Source organism: Bison bison, unplaced genomic scaffold, assembly GCF_000754665.1.
Source record: "Bison bison bison isolate TAMUID 2011002044 unplaced genomic scaffold, Bison_UMD1.0 scf7180017864370, whole genome shotgun sequence".
NCBI lineage: Eukaryota > Metazoa > Chordata > Mammalia > Artiodactyla > Bovidae > Bison > Bison bison.
In genome coordinates, this window is record NW_011494942.1 from 13,743,784 (window position 1) to 13,760,344 (window position 16,561).

At 36.8% G+C, this 16,561-nt stretch overlaps 1 protein-coding gene across 2 annotated transcripts in view; it reads left to right on the top strand.

Annotated features, from left to right (window-relative positions):
- The window catches only part of CCDC91 (coiled-coil domain containing 91), a 311,209-nt gene that overhangs the window by 219,576 nt on the left and 75,072 nt on the right, over positions 1 to 16,561 (top strand). The gene's annotated exons all lie outside the window — the stretch shown is intronic.

The following is a 16,561-nucleotide window of genomic DNA, read 5'->3' on the forward strand; positions in this document are numbered from 1 at the left end:
ATCATAATTGTAGTGGTGCTTAATTTGATTTGATAGAACCATATCAAATTATATATTTCATACTGATCATTTTACTATATGTAAATAATATTTTAGTGAAGCTAATTTTTAAAAACAAATGACTACCAAGAATAAATTATTGGATAGATAGCAACTTCAGATGGTGACTTCATTTATCAGTACTATGGTGAGAAAAAATTTAGTTTTATGGAGATAACATCTAATTTGTGCACACTAAATTTGAGGTATGTATTCATAATCCAAGAGGAAATATTGAGTAGGCAGTTATAAATATGAGCCTGGAGTTCAGGTGAGTTGTCAGGGCTGGAGACCAAAATTTGAGATTAACAAGTATATAAATGATATTCAAAAGCAAATAAAATCTGGACAAGACTTTACATGACATTCTTTTATGGAACTTGGCCATTTTCTAACTAGAAAGAACTATATCCACTTTAAATTAACTGTGTAATAGTAGAAACAGACTGATTACTGTATCTCAGATGAAATTGGGAAGGTATTAAAGTTATTGATGCTTTCTGTATCACACTATTACCAGGGTTGATCAACCACCCCTTCATCTACATTTTCTGGGAAGCTCAGAGCCAGCAGCACAATAGCAGCTCCTGCCACCCTCTGCCCAGCTCCTGTCTAGTTTCAGAGGCCACCGCTCATTCTGTCTGCTAGTTCTTTGGCAGCTGGTTGAGAAACATCAAGCCTGAAGAACTACTGTCCTGGGAACTATAAACTGCTTGAGTACTGACTGAAGGGCCTGGCTTTGTGAAGCCTGGAATGTTTTCATTAATTCCAAGATTTAGGTCACTCCACAGCACTCAGATATATCTTTAATGGAAAGAATTCTGAAAATAAAATTTGTAATTAGCAGCACTTAACATCTTGGCCACTAAGTCTTACTCAAATGTGGAGAGGAGAGCATGTGGCAAAGCAAAAAGCAATCAGGCTTAACTTAAGCAACATCATTTACTTCTGAGAAATTCAAGGGGAAAAACAGCTTTTGCTTCCCAATTTACTTCTAGATTTTCTCTGTATTAATACTGACTTTAACTGAGGAGAGAAATGTTAAACTATGACCCAAAACACACTACCTAAGGATTGTGGCACACATTTATCCAAATGTACTTGAGAGATGACTTGATTTGATTTGGCCTTGTTCGTAAAGTAAGACCAACTCACTGTTGATTGTAGACTTGCACTTTTTTTTTCTGGTATATTAAGGAGAAAGCGTATGACTCTGGCTTATTTGATGTTCATATTAAATTAATTCTGTGTTCTTAAAAATCTTTGTTAAAGCACATTTGTTATTGACACCAAAGTGGGCAAAAAGAAGAGAGTCATTAATTTTGCTGTTCTAGCAAAGTCCTGTAAAAAGACTCCAGTGCATACAGACACTTAAACTATGTCTGACGTTGAAAGCTCTTCATAATAGTTTATAACCACAGCCACAGTAATTTGGGGTTATGTTTTCCCCAGAAGCCACAGACATTACAATCAGTGGTTAAATTTTCTTTAAAAAATTTAGCATTGCCACCTGACCCTTCTTTTTAAAAAGGAAATAACGTTTCTATTTTAACTTAGCAGGCCAGATAGTTTCACAACACTGAAATAATTTTTCAGTATTGACTTTTTTTTTTGGATTCATTAGTTTTAAATTTTTTTATGTACTGAATTTTGATGGTAACCTAGTTAGGTATAGGTAAAATCTTAATTAGATTTTTAATTGTCAACAGTATTGTATCTAGAGACAGGTGAACAATAGTACATCAGCTTACCTTCTCATCTCTCAAGACTTTTTCCTCCTGTTACATTTCCTTTTTATTCAAGTAGTGAAATAGCCATCTACCAAGTTAGCCAGTGCAGAGAAGGAACTCCTCCTAAACTTTTCCTCTCTTGTCTCCGTTTCACTACCTTTAAATCATTAAAGTTTTCCCAATTTACCTGTTAAATAATCCTTAAACCTATACACTTCTTTCCTACCCGCTATCATTGTCTTACTTAGGGTTCTTATTGCTTACCTTGACCTCTTATATACATTTCTTTGTTTCCAGTTTTGTCCCTTTTCAAATTGGAATAATGTCAGTGCCTCCCATAGTCTGTAGAATATACGTAGAATGATCGACAGATCTTTGAGAACATAAAATATAAATCTTTTAGTGACCTGGTCTCCACATTTCCAGCTCATATTCTGCCTCTCTGCTTCACACTTCATGCTTTTTGTACCATCCTACTGGTACACTTACTAGCCTGTTTATGATGTGTGTTAGGCGCTCAGTCGTGTCTGACTCTTTGCGACCCCCTGGACTGTAGCCCATCAGACTCTTATCTCCATGGAATTCTCCAGGCAGGAATACTGGAATGGGCAGCCATTCCCATCTCCAGGATATCAAAACTGGGTCTTTTGCATTGCAGACAGATTTTTACCATCTCAGCCACCAGGGAAGCCCCATTTATGGTACTGGGCCTTTAGCAATACTGTGCCTTCAGCCTAGAATGCTATTGCTTTCCTAACTTTCAAAACCCTCTCTTGTTAATAACTTAGTTTTTTTTTTTAATTCAGTAAATTTCTTTGTCCATTTCTCAGATTAAATCAAAGTTCTTTCCTCTTCATTGGCAGTATTTAACTCTATAGTGCCTAAACATATTAGGATCTGGATCATCATATTATTTAATAATATTAAATTATTATTATTTAATTATAATTAAAAATATTTTTTTTAATTATTATTTTTTTTTACTTTACAATATTGAATTGGTTTTGCCATACATCAACATGCATCCACCATGGGTGTACACGTGTTCCCCATCCTGAACCCCCCTCCCACCTCCCTCCCCATACCATCCCTCTGAGTCAGCCCAGTGCACCAGCCCCAAGCTTCCTGTATCCTGCATCGAACCTGGACTGGCGATTTGTTTCTTATATGATAGTATACATGTTTTAATGCCATTCTCCCAAATCATCCCCCCCTCCACAGAGTCCAAAAGACTGTTCTATACATCTGTGTCTTTTTTGCTGTCTCACATACAGGGTTGTCGTTACCATCTTTCTAAATTCCATATATATATGCGTTAGTATACTGTATTGGTGTTTTTCTTTCTGGCTTACTCCACTCTGTATAATAGGCTCCAGTTGCATCCACCTCATTAGAACTGATTTAAATGTATTTTTTTAATGGCTGAGTAATACTCCATTGTATATATGTACCACAGCTTTCTTATCCGTTCATCTGCTGATGGACATCTTTACTATATTATCAGCACTTTTAAAATAGGAACTGCCTCTTGAACAAGCTGCAAGAGACTGTGAAATGGTTCTGGACCGGCACTGTTTTAGGAGAATCGTTAATCTTTCAAAAATGAACTTGATCTCTGATAACACAGTTTGGCTCTCTTAAGAGTTTTGCTTGCTTTTAAATGGACTGTATTACTAAAAGTAGGATCACCTAAATTAATGCTTTGGCTATTATGATCCCTTTTCAAAAAGTATGCATTAGATTGTCTGTTGGTTGCCAAACTGAGATGATTGTTACTACTATTGAAGTTTAATAAAGTACTCAGAAAGAAATCTGGGCAAAAAAAAAGGATAATGAATTTCAGCTTCAGAAAAGTGTTTACTTTGAACAACTAGTTTGAATTTGTTGTAAGGTAGTGATGAATTTCTGCATGAGTAGTAATAGGAATTTTTTAGTCACAGTACAGCACACACTCTCACTGGTCAGATGGAAACAGCACATTCAGTTCCATATACCATGTTTTAAGAAAGACATTTCCAAATCAGAATGGGACTAACTTAAGACATTTATTAGTGCTTCCTCAGCATCTATTCCTCTCTTCCCAAAGTGATACTTTTTATTTCTTAGCCATGTGGTTTAGGTGAGATTTAACCTACTTTCTAATCTAGGCATAAGTCCTTATTTACTTAGGCTAATGATTATATTCCATCCCCATGTTAGAAGGTTCCAAGAATTCACACAAATTCTGAGTCAAGCCTATAAGACTACATTTGGGACTTGGATCCTCAAGTACGTAAACACTCTCATTCACAGAAAAAAATGAGAAAATCTTTGGAACTATAGGTGACCATCTTGGGACCATATGTGTAGAACTTTTTCTGCAAATGGAGCCAACACCAAAGGCAGAGCTAGGGAGAGAGATCCCCATCACATTGCTAGAACCTGTATTTCTTTTATGTTTTTCTGTGTGAGACTGAATTATTTTTAGACAGTTTGTGCTGAATTTTCTGTTACCTGTGATTGAAATAACTAACTGATTGCCAGATAAATGTGCTAAGTAGCAAATGGGGTTAGATTTGAGTCCTAGCTTGTGACTGTGTTACCTTGACCAATTTTTTAAAATGTATGAGGCCCCACTTCCCACTTTACAGTAATAATAATACCTGCTTTGTAGAGTTGCTGTGAGACCTTTAAAAACATGTTTTTCAAAAAGAATAAAAACATACATCGATTGTCGAATAAAAACATTGATAGATTATAAAACAGCTTTAGACACCATAAAATATCATGTAGATATTATGTGGTATTGTGGTCAAGTCAGTGACAGAGCAGGAAACTTTGCCATATAGTTTTGAAGGAATTGGAGTACATAGCTCAGAGAAGAGGAGAATAAAGATATGAGAACATTGTTCACATATTTGAAGGGCTGCAGTGAAGGGGTATTGTTGTTTGTTTATTTGAAGAGAGACAGATTAGAAGAAATAGGTGAATAATTTTAAATTATTAAATTTTAAATCATTAGATCACAGGTTATCTAGCAATAGGTGTATAATTTTTATCCAGGACTCTGAAGAAAGGATTAAGTAGGAGACCAAAGAATATATAAATATTGAGAATATCATTTCTACTGTCCTTTTTTTGTTATAGAATATCTCTGTTCCTGTGTCAATAGGAATTACCAACCCTGCAAATTTGTACCCAGTTACTAACGTGCCCTAAATCTACCATTGTGTTAACATAATCATTGGAAATTCTTCCAGAAATAATTACTATAAAATCTCTTTAAAATATGTTTGAAATTTTTACATTGCCACTTTTTAAACATAATTAAGTAGTTTTACTGCTTTAAATCTCAGGGTATACCTGCCTCTCAAAATGGTTCTGAAGATTAAGTGAAAAATGCACGTTAGTTTTCTTACTTTAAATACCAAATATCATTGCTTTTTTAGTTTTTAATACTGTTTACAGTATGTTTTGCTTAACTCTGCTCTTCACACAGACCTCTATTAGGTCACCGAATCTTTAAGTACTGTTAATAAGTTTATAGCCCAGCATAAATTCACTTAGCTTACTTAGCATGTTGCCTGAAACATGAGATTTGTTGTAACCGAGATGACCACTGCTGTTGTTGATGCTGTTTATTTTACCATTATTACCACCACCTTTGTAGTTTTAACACCTAGAATATTACCATGTATGATAAACAGTGAGTGAGTGGCTAATTGCTGTGATTACTTCAGGCTATAGTTTCTAAACTGAATCAGGGTGCCCTGCACTGCAGGGACTTCACAAGGATGCTGCCTGGTATTTTAAATATTAAAGGACAACACAGAGAAGACACTTGAGATCTCTTGACTAGCTTGTCAATACTAATGACAGTCTTACATTTCTTTCTATTATTATCATATCTTAGTGAACGTGGGTTTTAGACGTTGCTATGATAAAAAACAATTACCATGCAAATATCATTGTGGAATAGGAAATGAAGTCCAGTCTTAAGTCAAGATTTAAGAAGTTGTACAATGCCTGACATGTACAAATTCCCATTAATAACTATGGTTAATAATAAATTAAAAGTATTTTTCTTTCCATTTTTTGTATCTTTTCAAATGGCTACTAAGGTATGTTCCATTAATAAATGGGACAATTAGGTATTTCTTCTGGCCTAGAGGGCACCATGAACAAAATTACTGAGACAGCCAAACAAATCATGAACTGAAAAAGCCAGGAAGCTTTAACCTAGGTACATCCACAAGACATACACCTCTTGTGGGGTCCACAAGAGGTGTAAGTTAAAGTCCCTACCCTTAAGTAGGTTTCTTTGAATTGAGGAAACAAATTCACTCATTTGTTGAAGATTAATTAGGCATTTCTGCTGTGTACCAGGTACTCATTTTGCCAACAGAGTTTCGTACAGTCAAAGCTGTGGTTTTTCCAGTAGTCATGTACAGATGTGACAGTTGGACCATAAAGAAAGCTGAGTACCAAAGAAATGATGCTTCTGAACTGTGGTGCTGGAGAACACCCTTGAGAGTCCCTTGGACAGTGAGGAGATCAAACCAATCAAACGTAAAGGAAATCAACCCTGAATATTCATTGACAGGTTGGAAGCTGAAGCGCCAATATTTTGGCCACCTGATGTGAAGAGCTGACTCATTGGAAAAGACCCTGATGCTGGGAAAGATAGAAGGCAAAAGGAGAAGAGGGTGTCAGAGGATGAGATGATGCTGAGGCTGAAGCCCTAATAATTTGGCCACCTCATGGGAAGAGCCGACTCATTGGCAAAGACCCTAATGCTGCAAAAGAGTGACATCAGGAGAAGAAGGGGGCGACAGAGGATGAGAATATGAACTGTAATAATTAGAATCACTGATTTCAGTGAAAAGCATTATTCACTTCTGTGGCATTCTCAAAAATTAATAACCCTGTCTAAATGTAAGAGAAAAAAAACACCAATCCAAATTTCTTCAAAATGAAAAGTACTTTTCAACAGTGTCAATATAATAAGGAAAGACTGAGAAACTGCCACAAATTGGAGGAGATTAATGAGACATGATGTCTGAATGCAATATCTTACCCTAGTTTAATCCTGGAACAGAAAAAAGGCATTATTAGAAAAGGTGATGTATATGCTCAACAGAATAGTCTATTGAGTGTAATCTATTTAATATTACCATATGATATTAATTTGTTAGCTTGATAAATGTACCATAGTTATGTAAGATGTTAATATTAGAAGAAGCTGTGTTAAGGGCATATGAGAACCCTTGTACTGTCTTTGTAAGTTTTCTGTACCTCTAAAATTACTTCAAAATAAAAAGTTTCATACATTTTTTCTAACACATATCCAGATAAAAGACCAGTTTTATTAACTCCCTTGTAAAACCTCACTGAAATGAAAACTCTGAAATGGAGCCCTAAATTAGAAGTGGAGATGACTGAGAAGACAAATATACAACTTGCAGTGTACTCTGGGGAAACTCCCAAAGGCTTCCCAGTTGGTGGAACCAGGTATCTCTAGAAGTGAAAATGAAGATGAAGCTTCAATTTGAAGGGGAGTTTGGAAGTTTGTGTAATAAACAGATCCCCACTCATCCTCTGCAAATTCTGTCAGAAACCTGGGATTAGTTCTCTGGGGGAAAAAGAAAAAGAAAGTGGAAGGTGTCTGGACCAGGGATCACCAAGCATACTTGAAGGTATAAATGCTATAATGAAATGGGATGGGAAGGACAGCAAGGTGAAAAGTTTTCAGCTGCTTATTGAGAACCTTACCCATTTTTCCCATCACAGTTCTCAGAATGCTGAAAACCAAACAGGAAATTGGAATATTCTTTAACTGAGGCATCTAGGCAGCCCAGGATAAAAGACTTAACTGTATTGGTATCAGAAATCTCCCCAAGGAAACAACTCAGCCAGATTACTCTGCTCTTAAGATCACAGTCCATAAACCACAACTGCAAGCAAAGATATGTTACTCAGCGTTTTAGTGCTCTACTCTTTAAACATGAGCAAATAGTCAAGTATAAATAGAATACTCCTCATGAAAAGCAGAGATTAAAAACATTCTATGGAGACATGAAAAATTAAAAAAAAAAAACACTATCATTAATTTCCTTAAAAGTAAGAGATTTTGCACCTATGAAACAGGAAGAGGGTGCCTTTTTAAAAGTCAAATGAAAGGATTAGAAATTTACAATACAATAGAAAGTTTAAAAAACAGCATCAAAAGTCAGAAGATGAAGTGTTAGGAGTCTTCCAGAGAACATTGTATAAAAATATGAAGAAATGGAAAGTAGAAGTGAAAAGACAAGGAAATTAAGCAATTGGTTCAGGAGATTCTTTTGCTGAATCACAGGATCTTGAAGGGAAATAAAAAGCAGTAAAATGCAGTAAATATATTAATAATAGTATGAAAGTAAATCTTGCAAAATTGAAAGACATGCGTTTCTAAATTTTAAGATACAAGTTTCTAGGTAGGGCTGTTACTAAGTTTATCTTTAAATTTTTGAGCAGCAAAGGCAAAGAAAATACATAAATGTTCTCATAAGAGGGACACATTTATGCAAATGATAATGAATCAGAATGTGTAAGCAGACTCCTCAATAACATTGAAAACTGCACAAATTTTCCCTAGAAAGCTACACTCAGCCAAACTATAATTTAAGTGTGAGGGTAGAATGAAAGCATTTTCAAGACAAAGGAAATACCAAAACTTACACTTCTCACCTACCTTTTTCTGAAGAATCTCCTGAAAGAGGTACTCTATCAAAACAAAGAAAGATGTGTCTTTTCTGAGGAATCTCCTGGAGGAAGTACTCTATCAAAACAAAGAAGTAAAGAAAGAAAAAAGAATCCAGTGGTATCTAGAAAGCTGATAAGCTCCAGAGAGATGTAGCCAAACCCCTAGAAAAATCATGGAAATCCCACAATAACTGACCTAGAGAATGACCAATCCTGGTTGGAGATATGTCCTGGAGATATGTCTCTAAGAAGGTAAACAGACTGCTTGATAGCTTTGAATGTATTGAAAAGACATATAGACAATTAGATAAGAATTTTGGAATTAGTGTTTAATACATATTTGCTTAAGCCAGTATAATGTGGCTGCAGTAACACTGTATCATTTCTGAGCCCGTATCTTAAGAGACATTCCACCCTTTCTTTTACAATTCTGTCCAGCTGCTATGTGAAAAATCCCGAACTAGTCTGCAGGAGATAGGAGCCCATAGGAAGGAGAAACAAGCCAGCCTACTGTAGGCCATCATTGTAGCAGCAGCCAGATTGGGACCCACCAGTTGATGGCAGATACATGGGAGAACCCAGCCAAGACCAAAAGAACTGTCCAGCTGAGCCCAGCTCAGGTTGCCAGCTTACAGAATTATGAGCTAAATCGGGGATTGGCAAGCTTTTTCTGTAAAGAGCCAGTTAGTAAATATTTTAGAAACTTACGGGCCAAGAGGCTTAATTGAAAATATTATGTAGGAGCTTATATTTACACAAGAAACAGCAAATATTCACAAATTTTTGTTGATGAAATTCAAAATATAATAATATTAATTTTTCATAATGTGCATCTACTTGTGTTCTTCGCTAAATTGTGTCTGACTCTTTGCAACCCCTTGGACTGCAGCACACCAGGCTTCCCTGTCCTTCACTACTAGTGAGAAGAATAGAATTTTCTTTGGAAAGAATAATATTTTGCTTAATTGTGGTTCCATTAAGTATTCCTATCATCAAAAATGATTACAAATACTTATTAATGCTGGTATCTAATGAAACTCTACATATTTCATCTTTAAGAATGTCTTTCACACAAATAAGTACTGGAAAATATTGGTATCAGTCAGTGAGTATATAATTTTAATTGAGTGTATTCATTACTTGAGAAGCATTTGTTGAATTAAATTCTTCTCATTTTGCATTTCATTACATTGCAGATTGATTATTTCCAACTGAAAATTAGATGGAAGCTCCTCAGTTACCTGGCAGATGAATTTTGAAATATGGAAATTTCATCTGCAGTTAGATCAATATGTGAAAAGCACTGATGGAGCTGTAATGTGAGCTCATAAATTTATCTAGGAATTGAAGTCCTACTTCCTTAACTGTTGATACTAAGGAACTGCATAAAGTAGGCTGACTTATGATTCAGATATTCATTTACTGAGGCGCAATTCCACAACCACATGCAACTTTTAAAGTAATACATAATTAAATAATTATGAAGAGTAGAGACACTACTCTGCGGACAAAAGTCTGTGTAGTCAAGACTATGGTTTTCCCATTGGTCACGCACAGTTTTAAGAGCTGCACCATAAAGAAGGCAGAGTGCCATAGAATTGATGCCTTCAAACTATAGTGCTGGAGAGCACTCATGAGAGTTCCACAAACAGCAAGATCAAACCAGTCAATCTTAGGGAAATCAACCCCAAATATTCATTGGAAGGACTGATGCTAAAGATGAAACTCCAGTATTTTGGTCATCTGATGTGAACAGCTGACTCATTGGAAAAGTCATTGATGCTATGAAAGATTGAGGCAGGAGGAGAAGAGGGCATCAGATGAGATGGCAGGATGGCATCACTGATGTAAAGGAAATGGGCAAACTTCGGGAGATGGTGAGGGACAGAGAGGCCTGACGGGCTGCAGTCCACGGAGTCACAAAGAGTCAGACCTGACTGGGTGACAGAACAACAACAGCAATGTATATCATGTATAGAATCAAAGTAAAGCACATTGTTGCTCTAGAAAATATTTGATCAGTTTAGTTCAGTTCATTTCAGTCACTCAGTCATGTCCGACTCTTTGCGACCCCATGAATCGCAGCATGCCAGGCCTCCCTGTCCATCACCAACTCCCGGAGTTTACTTAAACTCATGTCCATCGATTTGGTGATGCCGTCTCATCCTCTGCCATCCCCTTCTCCTCCTGCCCCCAATCCCTCCCAGCATCAGAGTCTTTTCCAATGAGTCAGCTCTTCACGTGAGGTGGCCAGCGTATTGGAGTTTCAGCTTTAGCATCAGTCCCTTCAGTGAACACCCAGAACTGATCTCCTTCAGGATGGACTGGTTGGATCTCTTTGCAGTCCAAGGGACTCTCAAGAGTCTTCTCCAACACCACAGTTCAAAAGCATCAATTCTTCAGCGCTCAGCTTTCTTCACAGTCCAACTCTCACAACCATACATGACTACTAGAAAAACCATAGCCTTGACTAGATGGACCTTTGTTGGCAAAGTAATGTCTCTGCTTTTGAATATGCTATCTAGATTGGTCATAACTTTCCTTCCAAGGCATAAGCATCTTTTAATTTCATGGCTGCAATCACCACCTGCAGTGATTTTGGAGCCCAGAAAAATAAAGTCTGACACTGTTTCCCTAAGTATTTGCCATGAAGTGATGAGACCGGATGCCATGATCTTAGTTTTCTGAATGTTGAGCTTTAAGCCAACTTTTTTACTCTCCTTTTTCACTTTCATCAAGGGGCTCTTTAGTTCTTCAGTTTCTGCCATAAGGGCAGTGTCATCTGCATATCTGAGGTTATTGATATTTCTCCCGGCAATCTTGATTCCAGCTTGTGTTTCATCCAGCTAAGCATTTCTCATGATGTACTCTGCATCTGAGTTAAATAAGCAGGGTGACAGTGTACAGCCTTGATGTACTTCTTTCCCTATTTGGAACCAGTCTGTTGTTCCATGTCCAGTTCTAACTGTTGCTTCCTGACCTGCATACAGGTTTCTCAAGAGACAGGTCAGGTGGTCTGGTATTCCCATCTCTTTCAGAATTTTCCACAGTTTATTGTGATCCACACAGTCAAAGGCTTTGGCATAGTCAATAAAGCAGAAATAGATGTTTTTCTGGAATTCTCTTGCATTTTTGATAATCCAGGGGATGTTGGCAATTTAATCTCTTGTTCCTCTGCCTTTTCTAAAACATTGTACAGGAGACAAGGATCAAGAGCATCCCCAAGAAAAAGAAATGCAAAGAAGCAAAATGGCTGTCTGTGAGGCCTTACAAAAAGCTGTGAAAAGAAAAGCAGCTAAAAACAAAGGAGAAAAGGAAAGATATAAGCATCTGAATGCAGATTTCCAAAGAATAGCAAGGAGAGATAAGAAAACCTTCCTCGGTGATCAATGCAAAGAAATAGAGGAAAACAGTAGAATGGGAAAGACTAGAAATCTCTTGAAGAAAATTAGAGATACCAAGGGAACATTTCATGCAAAGATGGGCTCAAGAAAGGACAGAAATGGTATGGACCTAACAGAAACAGAAGATATTAAGAAGAGGTAGCAAGAATACACAGAAGAACTGTACAAAAAAGATCTTCACAACCCAGATAACCTCAATGGTGTGATCACTCACCTAGAGCCAGACATCCTGGAATGTGAAGTCAAGTGGGCCTTAGGAAACATCACTACGAACACACCTAGGGGAGGTGATGGAATTCCAGTTGAGTTATTTCCAATCCTGAAAGATGATGCTGTGGAAGTGCTGCACTCAATATGCTAGCAAATTTGGAAAACTCAGCAGTGGCCACAGGACTGGCAAAAGTCAGTTTTCATTCCAGTCCTGAAGAAAGGCAATGCCAAAGAATCCTCAAACTACCGCACAATTGCATCTTCTCACTTGCTAGTAAAGGACATGACCTTCATCATGACTTATTTAATCGTAACATTATAGAAGGTGATTCTAGTAAGGAGTAGTGGAAAAATTAGTAAGTAGCACTCTTTCTTCCACACTTAAAAAACTAGTTATATAATAAAGTGGATGTGATTTTTTACACATATTTTATTTTTAACAAAATATATTTAGGATGAGAAGTGTCAATATATTTTAACAAACTTACCAAAATACATATGCAAACAGATGTTTTTCCCTCCAAACTGTTAGTTTTAGAGCAGTGCTTCTCAACTGAAGATGATCTAGTAAGCAAATACCAAGTATACTGCTTACAACAATACTCCCATCTCCACCCCCAGCAAGGAATTGTCAGTAGTGCCAAGGTTAGGGTATGAATCATGCCTTAGAAAATATATCATGTTTCAGGATGTGCACATTACTAAAATATTCTGGAAAGTATTCTTTCAGAATTGCCTTCTTTGAATGTATTCATTAGTGGCAAATCATCATCCCTCGTGAAGTATATTTTATTTTAGACTAAGTCTCATGATTCACAGGGACAATATAGTTCATTCATGGAATTCAAGAAAACATGCAGGCAGATAGTCACAGACACATGAACATGCATACAAAATTCACTGATTGTTTCTTGTTCAGAATTTAGTTAGAAAATGAAAGGTTTAATCTTTTTAATGTCATATTCAAAGATATTTATTTATTGAAATAAATGAAATAATAAAGTTTTTTTTCCTTTTTTCATTTATATTTTATATTGAAGCATAGATGATTAACAATATTGTGTTATTTTCAGATATACAGCAAAGTGATTCAGTTATACACATACATGTATCTATTCTTTTTCACATCCTTTCCCATTTAGGGTGTTACATAATATGGACCTGAGTTGCACATGCTATACAGTAGGTATTTGTTGGTTGTTGTTATTAAGTTGCTCAGTTGTTTCCAGTTCTTTGCAGCCCCATGTACTGCAGCATGCCAGGCTTCCCTGTCCTTCACAGTCTCCCAGAGCTTGATCAAACTCAAGTTCAATGATCGGTGATGCCATCCAACCATCTTATCCTCTCTCATCCCTTTCTTCTCCTGCCTTCAACCTTTCCAGCATCAAGGTCTTTTCTAATGAATCACTTCTTTGCATCAGGTGACCAAAGTACTGGAGCTTCAGCTTCAGCATCAGTCCTTCTAATGAATATTCATGATTGACTTCCTTTAGGATTGACTGTTTTGATCTCCTTGCTGTCCAAGGGACTCTCAAGAGCCTTCTCCAACACCATAGTTCAAAAGCATCAATTGGTCAGTGTGCATTCTGCTTTATGGTCCAACTCTCACATCCATACATGACTACTGGAAAAACCATAGCTTTGACTAGATGGCCTTTGTCAGCAAAGGAATGTCTCTGCTTTTTAAATATGCTGTCTAGGTTGGTCATAAATTTTCTTCCAGGAAGCAAGCATCTTTTTAATTTCATGATTGTAGTCACCATCTTCAGTGATTTTGGAGCTCCCCAAAATAAAGTCTGTCACTGTTCCTATTGTTTCCCCATCTATTTGCCATGAAGTGATGGTACCAGATGCCATGATCTTTGTTTTTTGAATACTAAGTTTTGAGCCAACTTTTTCATTCTCCTCTTCCACTTTCATCAAGAGGCTCTTGGATCCTCTTTCTGACATGAGGGTGATGTCATCTGCATATCTCAGGTTACTAATGTTTCTCCCGGCAATCTTGATTCCAGCTTGTGCTTCATCCAGCCCAGTATTTTGCATGATGTGCTCTGCATAGAAGTTAAATAAGCAGGGTGACAATATACAGCCTTGAAGTACTCCTTTCCCGATGGAACCAGTGCATTGTTCCATGTCCAGTTCTAACTGTTGCTCCTTGACCTGCATATGGATTTCTCAGGAGGCAGGTAAAGTTGTCTGGTATTCCCATCTCTTGAAGAATTTTCCAAAGTTTGTTGTGATCCACACAGTGAAAGGCTTTAGCATAGTCAGTGAAGCAGAAGTAGATGTTTTTCCGGCACTCTCTTGCTTTTTCTGTGATCCAGCGTATATTGGCAGTTTGATCTCTGGTTCCTCTGCCTTTTCTAAATCCAGCTTGTACATCTGGAAGTTCTTGGTTCCTGTACTATTAAAGCCTCGCTTCGAGAATTTTGAGCATTATTTGCTTGTGTGTGAGATAAGTGCAACTGTACAGTAGTGTGAGCATTCTTTGGCATTGCCTTTCTTTGGGACTGGAATGAAAGCTGACCTTTTTCCAGTCCTGTAGCCAATGCTGAGTTTTCCAAATTTGCTGGCATATTGAGTGCAGCATGTTAACAGTATCATCTTTCAGGATTTGAAATAGCTCAACTGGAATTCCATCACCTACACTAGCTTTGTTTATTGTGATGCTTCCTAAGGGATACTAACCATTTGTTGGTTATCTGTTTTAAATATAGCTATGTATATATAGATTTCACAACCTTGACTGTCACCTAACTGCCAGCTGGGGAGGAGAGAATCAAGGGAGACTTTCTTTGTAAATATTCTTCTTCAACTCAAAATTTAAGAAAGAAGGAGCCTCACAAGTATGGACTGAGCAGACTGTATAAACTCTTAGGCCCGTCCACCCTAAAGAAAAAAAAAATTTTTTTAACTGAAGAACATAGTAGCTAACTCTCTTCATCTTTTTCCTGGATATGTTCCTTTTATTTAAATTGATGGTTTTGTCTTCAAACATTTCTAGTCAAATTTGACCCTTACTAGATAGAAATTGTGTTTGATATTCAATATGATATGGATTTATCTTCTATATTCAACTAGTCTAGGTCTACAATAGTTTTAAAATTATAAAACCCTTGAAAAACAAGGCTTTTTGCAAATGCTGTCCTGAAATAATGTGAAACTATTTATACTTTTAATTTATCCACGTAGTGTGAATATTCACACCCTTCACAGAACTATTTATTGTGTTTTATTTCAGGGGGCTTAGTAACATATGTATTAACTTTTTGACTTTATAAAATCTGAAAAGTTTCAAGTTCCAAATTAGTATGTGTGTAACCAACAGGAATCGTAATAGTAGGTGCTTTTATTTGAAATAATCTTTTTGTCTTTTTTTTTTTTTTTTCAAAAATTACCATAGCTTTTCATAATGAGGTGTCACCTCATACTGGTTAGAATGGCCATGATTTAAAAGTCTACAAATAATAAATGCTGGAGAGCATATGAAGAAAAGGAACCGTCTTACACTGTTGGGGAAATGTAAATTGGTGCATCTGCTATGGATAACAGTATACAGGTTCCTGAAAAAGCTAAGAGTTATCGTATGACCCAGAAATCACACTCCTGGGCATATATACAGAGAAAACTCTAGTTTGAAAAGATGCATGCACCCCAGTGTTCATAGCAGCACAGCCGAAACATGGAAGCAACCTAAATGTCTGTTGACATGAATGAATAAATGTGCTGTGTTCACACATACACACAAACACACAATATGGAATGCTATTCAGCCATAAAAAACAAATTAATGCCATTTGCAGCAACATGGATGGACCTAGAAATTGCCAGTGAGTGAAGTAAGTCAGAGAAAAACAAATATCACATGATATCGCTTACATGTGGAATCTGTTCATGATACGGATGAACTTATTTACAAAACAGAAACTCACAGATATAGAAATTAAACTTATAGTTACTGCAGGGGACAGGAGGAGGCATACATTTAGAATTTGGGATTAACAGGGCTTCTCAGGTGGCTCAATGGTAGAGAATCTGCCTGCCAATTCAGGAGACATGGGTTCAATCCCTGGGTCAGGAAGATCCCCTGCAGAAGGAGATGGCAACCCACTCCAGTATTCTTGCCTGGGAAATCCCATGGACAGAGGAGCCTGGTAGGCTACAATCCAGGCGGTCACAAAAGAGTCAGACCCAACTTAAGTATGTATGTGTGTGTGTGTATAAAATTGGGAAAAACTAAACCAAAACATGTATACACAACAACGTGAAGGGTCCTCAAGAATAGCAAAATGAGGGAAATACTATTGACAAATATCAAGGCATTTTCTGATGCCTGTTCAAAGAAAGATACTACCTGTATAGACAAAAGGAAGTTAGATTTTGTAGCATTCTTCCAATCTATGAAATCATATATTTTAGCACAAAATATTTCTTAGTTTTTGAGAAGTGTTAATATTT